This window comes from Macrobrachium nipponense, chromosome 4 (assembly GCF_015104395.2).
Source record: "Macrobrachium nipponense isolate FS-2020 chromosome 4, ASM1510439v2, whole genome shotgun sequence".
NCBI lineage: Eukaryota > Metazoa > Arthropoda > Malacostraca > Decapoda > Palaemonidae > Macrobrachium > Macrobrachium nipponense.
This window is the reverse complement of record NC_061100.1, coordinates 44,555,961-44,558,460: the sequence shown is the minus strand read 5'-3', so window position 1 is coordinate 44,558,460 and position 2,500 is coordinate 44,555,961. Positions and strand designations below refer to the sequence as shown.

Here is a 2,500-nt window from a genome sequence, read left to right as displayed (position 1 = left end):
GAGAGAGAGAGAGAGAGAGAGAGAGAGAGAGAGAGAGAGAGAGATATTGCTGCTGAAATTGTTTAATTTCTCCCAGACATGAGCAAGACGTATTCTGGAATATTAATAAGCATGCAGTCTTCATGAAAACGCACTCGGATGTATCAACAAACGGCAAGAAAATTGAATAATTACATAAAATTAAAGAAATTAGTTTTCCTCATATTAATTTTATATCCATTTTACCTTGAAGTCTATATAAAACATGGATTATCATTTTCCAGTAGTCAAGAGAGAGAGAGAGAGAGAGAGAGAGAGAGAGAGAGAGAGAGACCGACCGACCAACATGTAAAGCTATATATAAATAACAAAAGGGATCATACAACAAATGTCATCTTTACATCGAAAGTAATGATATCTGACCCAGGAATATAGTATCTATTTTAGATAAGACATTGTCAATAAAATCTCTGTAACTCTCATTTTTATAATTCGGAAATTTTATTTATAACAGTTACAGAGTTAAATATGAAAAATATCTTACCGACTCATAACGAATATACGGTAATTAAGATAAAGGATTCATTTCGCTTTATTATTTCGAAGTTTTTATGCGTTCTTGAATAATAAGCTGACCACAGCTGCAACGATTTCCGATTCAGGTACAATATTTCCTTAGCGGATTGATTCATATTTTATCCAGCAATTCATTCGTGCTATGCAATATTAATCTCTCGTCGTGAATCCCATGTTGCAACCATTGACCAAGCTTTGACATTCTTTATATTTAGTCGTTTACACGCAGACCTTTCCTTCTCATATATGGAACAGCGACAGAAAAATGTATTATTATTATTATTATTATTATTATTATTAATTATTATTATTATTATTATTATTATTATTATTATTATTATTATAAGCCAAGCCATTGTCCTGGCAAGAAAAGCAGAATGGTATAAAACCAATGACCCCCATAAGAAATGCAACCCAGTAAACTTTGAAAGAGAAACAGGAAGAAAAAAATCAGACGTACTAATAAACAAAATAAATACTAAGTACAATAAATAGGACAAGAAACAATTTCCAACAAGTTTGAACAATTCAACAACTGCGTGATTATGAAGATCATAGAACAAGTTGGTCATAAAATATATAAAACCTCTAGGAAAGTGATACTGAAATCAACAAAAAAAGTCAAGTCACTGGTATTACTAAGTGGATGGTGTAGTCTGGGAAAATCTGAATGCAAAGGATGTTCAAAGCTATGAAATGTGTTGCGCTTACCATCTCTATTCTCATAGTCTACTACCTCCACCCATGAGAGAGAGAGAGAGAGAGAGAGAGAGAGAGAGAGAGAGAGAGAGAGAGAGAGAGAGGAGGGACGGGGGGGGGGGGGGGGGGGGTCAACTATTGCAAAATGTCAGCAGCATTCAAACATCATTCTTAAATATCACTCCGCTTCCTGGAAATGATATCTGGTGTGTCGTTGCATTAAATTGCATACTTTATTTTCCTAGGGTTTGTCAAGCTGTCAGATGCAAAAGGTAGAATAAGTGCATTTACCAAACACAAACATTCCAATGCCTTTAAGTTATATACGCAAACACGGTATATAATGAAAAATGATAGACAGAAGCCTAATTAGCCTTCCACATTGATTTTCAAAAGGTCAACTCTTCGGAACTGAACGTCATTTTCAAAATTAATGGGGCCAACACATGAAAATATAAAACTAAGGACAGAAGAGCAGAAAAATAAGACAAAATCGACGTTGACAAACCTTATATTTGTTTGTTTCATGTCAAATGTCTTAGCCTGCCTCACCACCTATTTTTGTGTTCATTCTTAATCTAATCTATATTGCTTTGATGTTTTCATTTTTTTCTGCCAATAAGTCTTTGGTTTTATATTTCTTTTCATTGTATAAATTCAATCTTTGTTTTCACTACTCACAAAAATCCGATTCAGGCACGATAAACTGGCCTTGTGAAAATTAATTTGGAACCCTGAGTAGCTTCTGGCTAACTTATTCTAGATATTCTATATATATATATATATATATATATATATATATATATATATATATATTTATGTGTGTGTGTGGTGTGTGTGTGAATAAATTCCTCTGTTAAAACAGGATAGGTTTCAAGTATAAAAGCTCATTAATACACACTGTTTTATAGCTAAATATTTCGGTGGACTTAAGTCCACCGAAATATAGTCCTTAACTTTAAAACGGTGTGTTTTAATGGGCCCTTTATACTTGACGATATATATATGTATATATATATATATATATATATATATATATATATATATATATATATATATAAATTATATTATATATACATATTTATTTATTTATACATAGCATCACGTTTTATATACTTCGTGAACAAGTTATTCACATATATATATATATATAAATTATATATATAAATATATATAGATAATAATATATATATATATATAATATATATATATATATATATATCATATATATATATATATATATAAT

The 2,500-nt window shown here is 30.6% G+C and overlaps 1 protein-coding gene across 4 annotated transcripts in view; it reads right to left on the bottom strand.

Annotated features, from left to right (window-relative positions):
* LOC135210896 (neural-cadherin-like) overlaps positions 1-2,500 on the bottom strand; it is a 481,919-nt gene that overhangs the window by 58,109 nt on the left and 421,310 nt on the right. The window lies entirely within an intron of this gene.